Genomic DNA, 16,808 nt, shown 5'->3' on the forward strand with positions numbered 1-16,808 from the left:
GATATCACTACTCAGGAGGACATTCAGTAAACAGAAGGTTCCCCATCTTCATCCATTTCCATCATCGTACTTAAGAAATATGGTTGGTAAAGCTAGTTCATTGAAAAAAGTGATTTTGATATTTCTGAATTGTAAGTTGTAGTCAATAGCCTGCAAACTAGGATAATAATATGTGCCATTAATATGTACTGTAAATTAACAATGGAAAGATGTAAATTATATTTGCAGTCACAGAGAAATTTGGTATTACAAGAATATATCAGGGTAAATATAGTGCTTTAAGAGAGCTGGACAATGTATATATTGAACCACATAACTTCAGTATTGATTGCTGTAATATTTTTCATGATATTAAACACACATTTTAATAATGTACTGAAAAGTGTCTTGGTTTTTGATGATACGGCACGACATAATGTTCTACATACTTTATTTACACATTTCCTCATCTTCTATCAATGTTCATGTCGAGTATTACGAGAGTGTGGCGGCGGAGATCCATATACAGTCCCGTGACAGTTAAGTTTGTTAGCACATCATCGTCGCAGAGCAGTCGTATACACTGTACACGATTTGATGATATGCAGTACTGTCAACACATCATACCCGTCGTTATTCAGAGTTGTTATGTATTTTTGTACTCTGCTGTACTCATTTATCATTGGATAAGATGGTATTAAAGTGGATTTGACGTCCAGCTGAGCATTTCAGGGTGGTATATTAAACGTGGTTTCATAGGAATGCTTTTAAATAAGGGTGGGATTTGGGAAGGTACGTTCTTCCTTCTTCTAGCCCATTTTCTTTCTTCCCTATCTTCTTCAATGTCTCTTCTGTATTTCCCACTTCTTCCTTTCTTCTTGCTTGTATCGTGCTTTTTTCTCCGAGCTACGATATGACAATTAGGATTCCTGGAACTTATAATTGTTGTGTTCCAGGAATTCCTGATGTTAACAAAGTGGTAGGGGATGATATGATTTGTTCTTAACACATTCGCCCCCAATGCAGCTTCCAGCAGTCCTTTTATTTATGCTTCTGTTATGTGGTACTGACATATTAGTGATGTACACTGAAAACATTAGTTGTCAAATGCAGTTAGTATTTATTTCTTGGATTCCAAACCTCCTTGGTTTTTTCATGCAGATAAAGATAAAAATTATACAAATACGTGTTTAATTTTTTTGCAATCATTTTTGTTTCCGCTATGTACTCCCCCCTCTGCTGTTGACTCTTGCAACACAAACTTCCGAACCAATGTGGTCCCCTACTGATTAACTTATATATGGGCATCAAATTATTCGAATACCTGTACTCTTACTGTATCTCTAAACCATCTTTCTGGTCTCGTTTATCTTCGCTTTCTCATCAGCTTTTCAGATGATAAATTATGCCAACATATAGGTAATAATTTCCAATACTCTTTCATTCCTTGAAATATTCTTTTCCTATGTGTACCCTTGTAATTTGGATGAAAGGTGACCTGCAGATAAAAACACAATTAGTATTCTGTTTCAAACATCTGGTATAAACAATGTAGTATCTCATCATCATCCGTTTGTATTGTTTCGATCGGTGGGACGTTTGCCTCATCATCAGTCGAATCCCAGTCAGTCGTGTTCCAAAACGCTAATTGTGTTTTCGATCCTAACTGTTCTATCACTGGTTTCTCTTGTCTTGCATCATATCTAAGTCGATTAATTTGTTTACTGTTGACTTTACAATTGCCGGCCGAAGTGGCCGTGCGGTTAAAGGCGCTGCAGTCTGGAACCGCAAGACCGCTACGGTCGCAGGTTCGAATCCTGCCTCGGGCATGGATGTTTCTATGTCCTTAGGTTAGTTAGGTTTAACTAGTTCTAAGTTCTAGGAGACTAATGACCTCAGCAGTTGAGTCCCATAGTGCTCAGAGCCATTTGAACCATTTTGAACTTTACAATTTTTCGTGGGTCGTGCATTATCCTTCTGGTCTCCCACCTCTACAGCTAGTCAGTTCTGACGTTTGCCTGGGTTAAGTGGCCTAATCTCAACCTCAGGTAATTCGTTTTTCCTTTGCTAATTTGACGTACTAAGATTCTGTGGTTCTTTTACTGGCCACGGAGGGTTGTTAGAATTCGAATAGTTCTGATACTGTGAGTGAAACCAGTTCGGTCTGTTGTCTCCATTTCGCCAGTTCCCATTCTATGTGTTCTGAAGCAATTCATATTTGATTTTATTTTGTGCTTCAAGCGACCAGTATCGTGACAAAAAATGACAATTTGAACTCTTCGTACGATTTACAAATTTCGTCAATCCTTTGCATCGTTTCAGCAGTCCCACCGTCCCTGTGTGCACAAATAAAATCTAGCGTATGATAATGGCCAATTTTCTGGTAAACCAATCTGAAACTGATTGATAGAGGCAAAGAATTTCCGTCTTCTTTGTAATACTAAAATTTCCTTACAGTGAGAAGGTGATCATTGTCGTATTTAGTATTGGCACCATATGGTGTTTGTACCAAACCACCTCTCCTCCCTCCATTCATAACACTGTCATTCAAGTCTGTGCGTCGACCGCCATTGGGTATTGCACGCTTCCGCTATCGTCTACGTGTGTATTAAACCGTTATAACTGTACACAATTATTCGTCTCAAGCTGAGCCACATATCCTATCTTCTCTGTAGTTGTTACTGGTGTTCGATTTTGGTACATATTGCCGATGACAGGACCGCTATCCGTTCTTGCCAGTGGTATCAAACTCTGGTATGGTCTGTACTATTCCGTTTAGCAACTTGCTCTTACCTGATCTACTTGCTGCAGCACTGCATATTGCTCTCGTGAAGGTTGGCCTGCGTATGCTACACGTAGCACTTGACGTATCGGAGTTTGTTGAGCTCCCTGCAATTCTGTCTCTACATGAGGCACCCTCTGTATCTGATCAGTTGGTACCTTGGTTTGCAGCTTGCTAGTATCCATTTTATGCATCGGTACATTCGATTTTTCGCTTGATTTGTCACTTCGCACATTCGTCCATTCCGACATGCAGCTACATACGTGTCTCTCCACATTTTCGTGATTTTTTTTGCGTCTCGTTATCACCTGGTCATGACTGTTACGATCTTTACAGTGTCTCTGTTTTAATTTACAGTAGATTATGACGTCGTAATCGACTCTGAGCACACACTGTCGTTGTCGCTTCGACCTTCTGTACTTCTCAATAATTCCGCTCTGAGTCTTTGGAACTGCTCATTGTTTTTCGATTCGGTCTTCAAAATAAGATCAAAACTTTTCAAAGGTGGTTTCGTAACCATTATCTGAACAGTTGTCTGTTCGATGACCTGTTGTGCCTTGCGAAGTGTTTTTGTTGCGAAGATATCTAGCTTTTGCTTGACCTCTTTCACTCACTATTGAGTCTCGTCACGAATCTTCGTCATATCGTTTGGCACCTCGTCAGTATCTGTTCGCATTTGTCTGTGACCTACCATGAATGCTTCAATCACGTCTCGTGACTCTTTTGCATCATTTCGAATTTAATTAACAACTGAGATCAGTTTGCCTTTGTTCTAAATTTCGTATGCATTTATTCATCTTTGCAAACCCCGTCTCAGTTTGACGTCGTTATATCACTAAACCTACCCTCATGCACACTTTGAATTTGACGTTCTTGCGTCGATAAACCCTCTTGCACAATTTGCATGGTTTGCACCAAGTATTGCAACATTGCAAGCATATTGTCGGATACGTTTGCATCTTTCCCAGTAGTAATTTGATGCGAGCTTTCCGTCTCCTGCCTTTCCTGCACCGTTTCTTTAGTTATGAACAGAGAGCAGGTCCACTGACATTCATTCGTTCGATCTTATCATGTGACAACTGGTTCATTACAACTACGCTTGGTTCGAGATACCCCAATGCAGCATCATCTGAGTTTACGTCTCTGTCATGATCTGCCTCTTCTCCATTATCATTATCAACCCTATAATATGAATGAGTTGAACCTGTCTCAGTTTCATGATGTGACCTTGTCATTGCTAACTCGTGTTGTTCACACACTTGTCCTTTTGTAATATACGCTTGACCCCTTCCAACTCGTCTAGCACCTGTCTTTGATTTCGCTTATGTCCTTCCTTCATTTCCGATCTTTGAAACAATCTCTGAGCTTCGCATCTTTTACGCGCCTGATTCCGCGTCAACATGCGATCATATGACTTAACATGTATACTCCTGCACGAATTTCAGAATGCAACGTAAAATTTCTCTAAGTCAAATGATGAAATGTTGTCAACGATGGTAGGAGTAGAATCCATCACACACAACAACGATATGACACTCACCTGTGCGTCAGCAAAACACAAAAAATGTTATTAAACCCAAATTACTGAATTTAAATATTGAATTGGCACTACACAAAACTTAATATAATTCAAAAAGAAATCAAACATTTATCTTTGAAGTTCATTTCCCGATCTAGCAAAAGTTTGGAGTTACACTGTTTTGTTAACTTCCAATGGGATAAGCACTACCTTATGAGTGCTGCAAATTCAATCTGTCAGTCAATTAATGATGCCAACAAAGTATTTGTAACCCTAAAATGTTAACAAAACTTTTCAAATCACACTTAAACAGGATAGCATAACCGATCTACAAATCATCAGGAGTATCACCTTCTATCTCAAATTACCACTTGACAATGTCATATCCTAAACATAAACATATTGTGACAGTCTCATAATCTACACACAAACGGTTCTGACAATCTCCCTTCCAACCAGAAACGTATTCTGGCAGCCCTCCTTCTAACCAAAAATGCATCCTGGCAGGGTCGCCATTATCTAATGTACTCACCCAATTTGGTATCACCTGCCCTTATAACTTACCACAAACAGATAGGTCTGACAAGTTTACCTGCCAGGTAAGGAGATCCCAGACACAGCGACATTTAGACATCATAATAATAGCTGTTATATCTGACCTAAAGTATGCCAATGAGGAAGAGGTAACCTCTACTCTAGATCAAACAAACGGTTTCCTTTACTGAATAGTTTTATTATAATAATCACCATACACAGTGGGTTCATTTTGCGGATTTGGCTGTGAAGGAAAAATTAACACAAGAAAATCTTAACGAACCTAACTTCAAGCAAGATAAACACATGAAAATTTACCAAACAATTCTTACACTATCGTAATCTTAATTGAAAAACAAATACTAACGTAACACCATGTACGCTGAACACAAGAATTTTACCACAAAATATTTAAACTGGCAGTGCTACAAAATCACACAATTGACTGTACACTTACTGCTCTATTGTAGCTGGATAATATTCCTTACCAAGCAAGTGTGACAGCAGACAACGAAATAATTCAGGGGTACAATGTTCACATCGTGAAAAGTCGATATAGTCCATACGAAAGCGTAACAAAAATGCTCGGGAAACGTAAATAAGATTCCCCCGGGAAATGCTAAAGCAGCTCACGCGGCCGACTTTTGGTGAAATAAGAGAACCTGTATTCTAAGATCACTGTGCGATCACTGTGCTGCTGTCAGTGTATGTATCGCATAGGGATCGTAAGAATAACGTTAGAGAGGTTAGGGCGCGTTCAGCACAAGTAGACTGCCATTTCTCCCTCACACGGAACGGTAACAGAAAATCGATAACAGTGGTAGAATCTACCCTCAACCGTGCACTGTACAATGTCTTGTGGTATACGGATATAGAGAGAAACCAACAAATGTACGTAGTGCAGTAATATGCTGTAAATGGGGACGTCCTAATATCTCAACTATTATCTTCAGTGTCTTAAGTTTTTTAGGAATCAGTATTTTTAAACTTTTCCGACAAATCGGCATCAATCGATCGAAGAGGTGCCCTTTTTTAGAGGTTTTACTGCTGTTCGGTGCTCTAAATTGGCAGCTCCTGATATCTCGACTATTATCTTCAGCGTCTTAAGTTCTTTAGAAATCCGTATTTTAAACGTCTCCGTCAGAGCAGCATCAGTCGATGGAAGAGGCACAATTTTTAAGAAGTTTTACTGTTAAGCGGGACGAACTGGGTTACAATCCATGTTGAGCCATCCAAAGCTAGGTTTACTGCCGGTTCCCCAAATCACTTCTACGTCGACCTTCACATCTGCATAGACATTCAGCATTTGGAAGATCCGATCAGTAACAGGAATTGCGTCTTGAAATGTTGAAGAATAACAAAAGAGACACAAAAGTAATGGAATGTAGTCGAATTAAATCAGGCACTGATGCTGACGGAATTAGGTTACTAAAAGAGACACTGAAAATAATAGGTGCTTTTCCTATTTAGGATCCGGTCGGTGTGGCCGAGCGGTTCTAGGCGCTACAGTGTGGAACCACGTGACCGCTACGGTCGCAGGTTTGAATCCTGCCTCGGGCGTGGATGTGTGTGATGTCCTTAGGTTAGTTAGGTTTAAGTAGTTCTAAATTCTAGGGGACTGATGACCTCAGAAGTTAAGTCTCATAGTGCTCAGAGCCATTTGAACCTATTTAGGCTTCAAAACAAGTAACCATAGACGAAATAAAGAGAATGTAAAATACAGACTGAAAGTAGGAAGAACAGTAATAGTCAAAAAGAGAGATCTGTGTTAGGAAGTCTTTTCTGGAAGTTTTTGTCTGGAATGATGCAGCCCTTTACAGAAGTGAAAAGTTGAGGGTTCAGAAAAGAAAAGTGTAGAGTTTCTGAAACGTAGTGCTACAGAAGAATGCTGAAGATTATATGTGCAGCTCCGATAACTAATAAGGAGATACTCAACGACTTGAAGAGAAAAAACATGTATGCCACAACTTGTCTAAAAAATTGACAGATTGATAGGAGATATCCTGATACATCATGGAATAATTAATTTGGTAATGGAAATAAGTGTAAAAGTAAAAAACTGCAGATAAAACCGAAGATCTGACAATGGTAAACAGTTTCTGGTGGGTGTAGCCTGCAGCAGTTAAACAGAGAAGGCGACGTTCGCACAGGAGAGACTCGTACGTAAATTGAAGGTAGATGGGGGGAGAAAGGAAAGGAGAGGGATTACTAATGTCAGGTTCATCCGGGCATGACGGGTAATCAGTGTTGACGAGTGAAAATGTGTACTGGACAGGGACTCGACCCTGGGATCTCCCATTTACTAGGCAGGTGGCGTTAACCACTGTGCCATCCAGAACACATTGTCAGAGTAACCGCACGGACTATCCGGGCACGCCTCACGGCCGACCCGCATTCCTACCCAGTGCCATCTATCCACAGTCCCTTTCCATTTCCTTCACGCTCGCTGCTCTGAGATTTCCGCAGGAGGTCGGACGTGCATTATGTGATCAAAAGTATCTATACACCTCCAGAAACATACGTTTTTCATATTAAGTGCATTGTGCTGCCACCTACTGCCAGGTACTCCATATCAGCGACCTCAGTAGTCATTAGACATCGCGAGAGAGCAGAATGGGGCGCTCCGCAGAACTTACGGACTTCCAACATGGTCAGGTGATTGGGTGTTACTGGCTTCATACGCCTGTACGCGAAATTTCAACGCTCCTAAACACCCCTAGGTCCACTGTTTTTGATGTGATAGTGAATTGGAAACGCGAAGGGACACGTACAGTACAAAAGCGTACAGGCCGAGCTCGTGTGTTGACTGACAGAGACCGCCGACTGTTGAAGAGGATCGTAATGTGTAATAGGCACACATCTGTCCAGACCATCACACAGGAATTCCAAACTGCATCAGGATCAACTGCAAGTACTATGGCAGTTAGGTGGGAAGTGAGAGAACTCTGATTTCATGGTCGAGCGGCTACTTACAGGGTGTTTCAAAAATGACCGGTATATTTGAAACGGCAATAAAAACTAAACGAGCAGCGATAGAAATACACCGTTTGTTCCAATATGCTTGGGACAACAGTACATTTTCAGGCGGACAAACTTTCGAAATTACAGTAGTTACAATTTTGAACAACAGATGGCGCTGCAAGTGATGTGAAAGATATAGAAGACAACGCAGTCTGTGGGTGCGCCATTCTGTACGTCGTCTTTCTGCTGTAAGCGTGTGCTGTTCACAACGTGCAAGTGTGCTGTAGACAACATGGTTTATTCCTTAGAACAGAGGATTTTTCTGGTGTTGGAATTCCACCGCCTAGAACACAGTGTTGTTGCAACAAGACGAAGTTTTCAACAGAGATTTAATGTAACCAAAGGACCGAAAAGCGCTACAATAAAGAATCTGTTTGAAAAATTTCAACGGACTGGGAACGTGACGGATGAACATGCTGGAAAGGTAGGGCGACCGCGTACGGCAACCACAGAGGGCAACGCGCAGCTAGTGCAGCAGGTGATCCAACAGCGGCCTCGGGTTTCCGTTCGCCGTGTTGCAGCTGCGGTCCAAATGACGCCAACGTCCACGTATCGTCTCATGCACCAGAGTTTACACCTCTATCCATACAAAATTCAAACGCGGCAACCCCTCAGCGCCGCTACCATTGCTGCACGAGAGACGTTCCCTAACGATATAGTGCACAGGATTGATGACGGCGATATGCATGTGAGCAGCATTTGGTTTACTGACGAAGCTTATTTTTACCTGGATGGCTTCGTCAATAAACAGAACTGGCGCATATGGGGAACCGAAAAGCCCCATGTTGCAGTCCCATCGTCCCTGCATCCTCAAAAAGTACTGGTCTGGGCCGCCATGTCTTCCAATCATTGGCCCATTTTTCAGATCCGAAACGATTACTGCATCATGCTATCTGGACATTCTTCGTGAATTTGTGGCGGTACAAACTGCCTTAGACGACACTGCGAACACCTCGTGGTTTATGCAAGATGGTGCCCGGCCACATCGCACGGCCGACATCTTTAATTTCCTGAATGAATATTTCGATGATCGTGTGATTGCTTTGAGCTATCCGAAACATACAGGAGGCGGCGTGGATTGGCCTCCCTATTCGCCACACATGAAGCCCTGTGACTTCTTTCTGTGGGGACACTTGAAAGACCAGGTGTACCGCCAGAATCCAGAAACAATTGAACAGCTGAAGCAGTACATCTCATCTGCATGTGAAGCCATTCCGCCAGACACGTTGTCAAAGGTTTCGGGTAATTTCATTCAGAGACTACGCCATATTATTGCTACGCATGGTGGATATGTGGAAAATATCGTACTATAGAGTTTCCCAGACCGCAGTGCCATCTGTTGTAATTTCGAAAGTTTGTCTGCCTGAAAATGTACTGTTGTCTCAAGCATATTGCAACAAACGGTGTATTTCTATCGCTGCTCGCTTAGTTTTTATTGCCGTTTCAAATATACCGGTCATTTTTGAAACACCCTGTATAAACCACACATCACGGCGGTAAATGCCAAACGACGCCTCGCTTGCTGTAAGGAGCGTGAACATTGGACGATTGAACAGTGGAAAAACGTTGTATGGGGTGACGAGTCATGTCACACAACATGGCGATCCGTTGGCAGGGTCTGGGTATGGCGAATGCCCGGTGTACGTCATCTGCCAACAGTAAAATTCGGAGGCGGTGGTATTATGGTGTAGTCGTGTTTTTCATGGAGGGTTCTTGCACCCCTTGTTGTGTTACGTGGCACTATCACAGCACAGGCCTACATTGATGTTTTAAGCACCGTATTGCTTCCCACTCATGAAGAGCAATTCGGAGATGGCTATTACACCTTTCAGCACGGTCGAGCAATTGTTCATAATCCACGGTCTATGGCGGAGTGGTCACACGACAATAACATCCCTGTAATGGACTGGGCTGCACGGCGTCCTGACCTGAATCCTGTAGAACACCTTTGGGATATTTTGGAACCGACTTCGTGCCAGGCCTCACGGACCGACATCGATACCTCTCCTCAGTGCAGCACTCCGTGAAGAATGGACTGCCATTCCCCACGAAACCCTCGAAGCCTGATTGAACAAATGCCTGCGAGAATGGAAGCTGTCATCAAGGCAAAGGGTGGGCCAACACCATATTGAATTCCAGCATCACCGATGGAGGGCGCCACGAACTTTTAAGTCATTTTCAGCTAGGTGTCCGGATACTTTTGATCACATAGTGTAGTTGTACAGCCGCACTGAACAAGGTGGATCAATTGACCGTCTAAGTGGATCAATTATATGAATGCATGGCGTCTATTTTTTCAGACATGTTTGAGGCAACAGACACCACGAATTCATATAAAAGACACACTTGCTTGGAGAACTGCACGAAACTAGTCTTCAGAAAGAAGAAGACCGCAGCAAGAGAAGCAATTGCTGTCAGGTTTGTAACCAACAGTCACTGACAAAAAGTGACCTTCCGTCCGGTTACTGTCGGTCAGAATCTTTTTACGACCACTGTTGTTGCTCAGTTACACATGGCTGCGAGCAGCACAACATCCCTTGTAGATACGTTATACAGACTGCGTTGGTACACCAATAAATCGGTCAGCTTCATTGACAGTGCGGTGCTGGGGCGGTCCAAAGACGATAGTTCGTTTCGGCCACGCTGTCGTATCTCCACGACGACACATTTACTGCCCTGATCCTGTAGAACCGACTGCAACACACACACCACTTCACTGACATGTGTTACGTCATCGGCGGAGGGTCACGTGAACGCCGGCTAGCAGTTCAACACCAGCTACAATGCTCGTAACCGGTCGTCAGTGTACTCCGCTGTCCAGTGGGGTTATAACTGTTACATTATATAATGACACTACTGTTATAGAAGAGAAATGAAAGGTGAAGCTGTCGTACTTACTATAATTAATCTTATTCGTTTTATCGAATTGCTAAAATGATAACTGAAATGATGCCTTTATCTAAAATTGTAGATTATAGCCAAGTTACATAGGCTTCTAGTCTGAACTGAAAAGTGAAGTCCCGAAGTTCCAAAATGTTGGTGGAAATACGTTTAGAAAGGTAGAGTTGAACATTCTATCGACACCAAGGTCATTAGAAAATGGTTCAAATGGCTCTGAGCACTATGGGACTTAACATCTGTGGTCATCAGTCCTCTAGGTCTTAGAACTACTTAAACCTAACGAACCTAAGGCCATCACACAACACCCAGTCATCACGAGGCAGAGAAAATCCCTGACCCCGCCGGGAATCGATCCCGGGAACCCGGGTGGGGAAAGCGAGAACGCTACCGCACGACCACGAGCTGCGGACAGGTCATTAGAGATTGTTACCTTAGTGAAGATGGCTCACCCACAGTTTCAAACAAAACCACTGTCACTAAAAGTAGCCTAATTACTACCTCAAAGAAATTAAGTGGTGCAATTAACTATCTATTTGTACGGAGGTACACGGTGTGATCAAAAGCACCTGGACAGCTCTACGTAATGCGGAAGTGACCACTGGATGTCACGAGAGACGGACCCTGCAGTGTATAAAGAGGCGGGGAGCATTGCGTTGTCAGTATAGGAGCAGTAATAGCAGAGTGAGTGGTCAGGAGAGTTCAATGACTTCGAAAGTGGAGTCGTCACTGGGTGTCACCTGAGTAGGAACTCCATCAGGGATATTTCAACCTTTATAACTGCCCGTTTCGGCTGTTGGTGATGCACTGTGAAGTGGAGAGTGGCGGAACACCCACTGTCGATCACTGCGGGAGGTGACTGTAATGAGTCGCGTAAAGTCAGTGGGAGGAATTACTCTTGAGTTCTAAAGTACTGTCAGCAGTCCAGCTTGCTCAATGACTGTATGTAGAGTGTTCACGTAAACATCTACACTTACACCCACATGACTACTCTGCAGCTGATGAGAAAGTACCTAGTAGAGGGTTAATCAAGCCACCTTCAAGCTGTTTCTCTATCGTTCCACTCTCGAATAGCTCTCGCGGAAAACGAACACTCAAATATTTCTTTGCGAGCTCTGATTTCTCATATTTTATTATGACGACCATTTCTCCCTATGTAGGTGGCACCAAGGAAATATTTTCAAAATCTGAAGAGAAAGTTTGCGACCGAAATTTAATGAGAAGATACTGCCGCAACGACAAACGCCTTTGGTTTAATGATTGGCACCGCAATTCGCGTATCATATCCGTGCACTCTCTCCATTTCGAAATAATACAAAACGAGCTGCCCCTCTTTGGACTTTTTCGATGTGCCCAGCCAATCCTACCTGTTGTGGACTCCACACAACAAAGCAGTATTCCAGAAGAGGGCGGACAACTGTAGTGTAAGAAGTCTCTTTAGTACACTTGTTGCATTTTCTAAGAGTTCTGCCAACAAATCGCAGTATTTGGTTTGATTTCCACACAACATTATCTATGTGATTGTTCTTTTTAAGTTATTCGTAATTGTAATCCCTAAGTGTTTAGTTGAATTTACAGACTTTACATCTGTGTCATTCATCGTGTAATCGATATTTAGCGGATTCGTTTTATTACTGATGTGGATGACTTTGCACTTTTCGTTGTTTAGAGTCAGTTGCCACTTTTCATATAACGCAGATACATTGTGTAAACCGTTTTGCAAGTGGTTTTGATCATCTGATAATTTTACAAGACAGCGAACGACAGAGTCATCTGCAAATAATCTGGAGGCGCTGCTCAGATTATCCCCTAAATCGTTTATGTAGAACAGGAGCATCAGAGAGCCTGATAAGTAGAGCAGAAACAGTACAGAGCCTGTAACACTTCCATGGGGACCGCCGTACGTTACTTCTGTTTTACTCGATGGCTTTCCGTCAGTTACTATGAACGGTAATCTTTATGACAGGAAATCACGAATCAGTCACAAAGTAGGGACGATAGCCCGTAGGCAAGCAATTTAAGTCGCTGAAGTCAAAAAGAATGTGGTACAACGGTCTTTACGGGGATAAGCCATAAGTTTCTGTACTGGATGCTAAGCGACGCTTCCATTGGTGTGAAGACCTACGACATCGGACAGTGGATGTCTGGAAGCGAGTGGTTTGGAGTGGTCAATCATGCTGTATCCTGTGGCAGTCCGATGGGAGCGTTTGGATTCGGCGAATACCAGGAGAACGTCACCTGCTATGGCGTGAAGTGCCAACAGAGAACCTGTACGATGAGTTAGGAAGTCGACTCCTATCCAGACCCCAGCGTACAATATCACTAGTCGTCTTGAGGAAGGGTGAGCTGCCATTCCATCGCAGACATTAAGACCCCCTCACTGAACGTGTCCAAGCAGAGTTCAACCCACCATAAAGTCGAAGGGTGGACGCATTCCGTATTAGTGTCCACTAACAGGGGTCCGTATACATTTGACTTGATAGTGTACATGTCTGCAGCCCTGGTTCAGCGTAGCACGTCACTAGAGCGACCAAAGCAAAGTGAAGCAGCCGACTGATAAATTAGAGTATCATGAAGTAACGCATTTTCTGCGTTTGAAGGAAAACCACGCAGCAACAATCCGTGGTGATTTGCTGGAAGTATACGGCAACAGTGCATCATCACGTGAGACATGATTAGGTGGCGCACACCCGTCCACTGTGGCCAAACAAGCCTGAATGACGAAGAGCGCATTGCAAAACCATCACTCTATGACGAACAGACAATCTCTAGAGAATTGGAGACGCTCCTGCTGGCAGACTATGTACACTCCAGGAAATTGAAATAAGAACACCGTGAATTCATTGTCCCAGGAAGGGGAAACTTTATTGACACATTCCTGGGGTCAGATACATCACATGATCACACTGACAGAACCACAGGCACATAGACACAGGCAACAGAGCATGCACAATGTCGGCACTAGTACAGTGTATATCCACCTTTCGCAGCAATGCAGGCTGCTATTCTCCCATGGAGACGATCGTAGAGATGCTGGATGTAGTCCTGTGGAACGGCTTGCCATGCCATTTCCACCTGGCGCCTCAGTTGGACCAGCGTTCGTGCTGGACGTGCAGACCGCGTGAGACGACGCTTCATCCAGTCCCAAACATGCTCAATGGGGGACAGATCCGGAGATCTTGCTGGCCAGGGTAGCTGACTTACACCTTCTAGAGCACGTTGGGTGGCACGGGATACATGCGGACGTGCATTGTCCTGTTGGAACAGCAAGTTCCCTTGCCGGTCTAGGAATGGTAGAACGATGGGTTCGATGACGGTTTGGATGTACCGTGCACTATTCAGTGTCCCCTCGACGATCACCAGTGGTGTACGGCCAGTGTAGGAGATCGCTCCCCACACCATGATGCCGGGTGTTGGCCCTGTGTGCCTCGGTCGTATGCAGTCCTGATTGTGGCGCTCACCTGCACGGCGCCAAACACGCATACGACCATCATTGGCACCAAAGCAGAAGCGACTCTCATCGCTGAAGACGACACGTCTCCATTCGTCCCTCCATTCACGCCTGTCGCGACACCACTGGAGGCGGGCTGCACGATGTTGGGGCGTGAGCGGTTGACGGCCTAACTGTGTGCGGGACCGTAGCCCAGCTTCATGGAGACGGTTGCGAATGGTCCTCGCCGATACTCCAGGAGCAACAGTGTCCCTAATTTGCTGGGAAGTGGCGGTGCGGTCCCCTACGGCACTGCGTAGGATCCTACGGTCTTGGCGTGCATCCGTGCGTCGCTGCGGTCCGGTCCCAGGTCGACGGGCACGTGCACCTTCCGCCGACCACTGGCGACAACATCGATGTACTGTGGAGACCTCATGCCCCACGTGTTGAGCAATTCGGCGGTACGTCCACCCGGCCTCCCGCATGCCCACTATACGCCCTCGCTCAAAGTCCGTCAACTGCACATACGGTTCACGTCCACGCTGTCGCGGCATGCTACCAGTGTTAAAGACTGCGATGGAGCTCCGTATGCCACGGCAAAGTGGCTGACACTGACGGCGGCGGTGCACAAATGCTGCGCAGCTAGCGCCATTCGACGGCCAACACCGCGGTTCCTGGTGTGTCCGCTGTGCCGTGCGTGTGATCATTGCTTGTACAGCCCTCTCGCAGTGTCCGGAGCAAGTATGGTGGGTCTGACACACCGGTGTCAATGTGTTCTTTTTTCCATTTCCAGGAGTGTATCACAGTCGAGTCGACAGCGCAAAAACTGGAACGCAGGCACGGTTCGATTTTCAAGATTTTGCATGCCGTGTTGAAAACGACAGTGATCGTTGTCAGCTAGATTCGGCGACAGCTCACGTCCACCGAAAAATGCCACCGAACACAGCAAGCAGCGGAAATGTTACAACAGTGTCAGGCCAACGCAGGCGAGTTGTTTAGCCGCCTAATCATCACAGACTACTGCTGGGCCACGCGGGATTAGCCGAGCGGTCTAGGCGCTGCAGTCACGGACTGTGCGGCAGGTCCCGGCGGAGGTTCTATTCCTCCCTCGGGCATGTGTGTGTGTGTGTTTGTCAAAAAAATGGTTCAAATGGCTCTGAGCACTATGGGACTCAACTGCTGTGGTCATCGGTCCCCTAGAACTTAGAACTGCTTAAACCTAACTAACCTAAGGACATCACACACATCCATGCCCGAGGCAGGATTCGAACCTGCGACCGTAGCAGTCACACGGTTCCGGACTGCGCGCCTAAAACCGCGAGACCACCGCGGCCGGCGTGTGTTTGTCCTTAGGATAATTTAGGTTAAGTAGTGTGTAAGCTTAGGGACTGATGACCTTATCAGTTAAGTCCCATAAGATTTCACACACATTTGAACATTTTTTGAACTACTGCTGGGAGCATCACTGAGACAAAAATGGCTCTGGTTCAATTGCCTCTTAGCACTATGGGACTTAACATCTGAGGTCATCAGTCCCCTAGAACTTAGAACTACTTAAGCATAACTAACCTAATGACATCACACACATCCATGCCCGAGGTAGGATTCGAATCTGCGACCGTAGCGGTCGTGCGGCTCCAGACTGAAGTGCCTAGAACCACTCGGCCACACCGGCCGGCCCAGAGCGAGTAGCAAATGGGGAATCTGCCATGTCGTATCCTAGCACAGCAGGAGACTCAGGGCCGGCCTATACGCCACAAAAGTCTGTTTTGTGAGATGCGTGAAGAAATCCTTTTGGAAAGATGACATATGGAGCCAGACGTAGCCACCAGAACGGGGGAACTATCAGACCGGTCGTTTCTCTGTGTTCATGCCACGAAATAATATTTGTTTAAAATCCTATTAATGGGCACACTCATTAGCTCACAATAATTATTTCTGTAGAAGGCCCGATTTCCCACGTGACCGCCAGATAAAGAACAAAGCAATCAGTCGAAACAAGTGGGTTTACTGCCGTCGAAAATGGCGGAAACTGAATCACCATCGGGCAAGACGATGCTGAGTGTTTATTAGGGGCAGAGCTGCTCCGTTAGGCTATCAAATTTTGTCTCGACCTCCGTATTCTTCTGACCTGGCAACCACTGACTCCCTCCTTTTCCTTCAGATGAAGAAACCAGAATGACTGCCAGGTGAGTTTCGAGGCTGAACGTTTCCTGAACAGCAAAATGCAGACTTCTATAACCGAGGTCTCCACAAGCCATGCGAAAAATGCACTTAGGGCGAATGTAAAGAGGACCACCACCATTATCATCACTATTATATTATTATTAATGAAAATACAAACAAACAAACAAACAAATACAAACGGAAATACCAATACAAATACAAAGCTGAGTTAAATTGCTCTACTCCTAGTTTTATTATTAGCACTGTTCTTTTTCTACAGTTTTTTGCATCATATCTTTCATTGTTTTCATTGCACGGTTCACACACGCAGTCTTCATTCGGCTAGTGAAATCTCTTGTTTTGGCATAACTTGTAGTGGAGTCCATTACTATGTTTCAGGAACACAGTTTGATTATTCTGAGGATGTGAAGCTCCAGTGCTCGTTATCAATGTCTTTTCTTTTTTATTTTTGCGCCTAT

Source organism: Schistocerca americana, chromosome 4 (genome assembly GCF_021461395.2).
Source record: "Schistocerca americana isolate TAMUIC-IGC-003095 chromosome 4, iqSchAmer2.1, whole genome shotgun sequence".
In the NCBI taxonomy this organism is placed as follows: Eukaryota; Metazoa; Arthropoda; class Insecta; order Orthoptera; family Acrididae; genus Schistocerca; species Schistocerca americana.